The sequence below is a fragment of the Gekko japonicus genome, unplaced genomic scaffold, assembly GCF_001447785.1.
Source record: "Gekko japonicus isolate JY-2015 unplaced genomic scaffold, Gekko_japonicus_V1.1 scaffold1335, whole genome shotgun sequence".
NCBI lineage: Eukaryota > Metazoa > Chordata > Lepidosauria > Squamata > Gekkonidae > Gekko > Gekko japonicus.
Genome location: NW_015162520.1, coordinates 50,808 through 51,035, shown reverse-complemented (window position 1 = coordinate 51,035; position 228 = coordinate 50,808).

Below are 228 nucleotides of genomic sequence, written 5' to 3'. Positions count from 1 at the left end.
TATCCTTGTCAGCCATTTTGAACCCAGACCTGAACGTGAAAATAGGATACAGTCCTCAAAATGGCCTCCTTTCCCTCCAAAACTCCTCATGGTCTAGTTTCACTTTTGCCATGAATAAGCCTCTAGGCAATACAAGCCCTATGGCGCCCTTTTCTCTTACCCCTCGTACTCCACTTAAGAGGAAAAAGGCATTAGCTATCTCCTTCTTATAGTCAAATGCTATAGCCC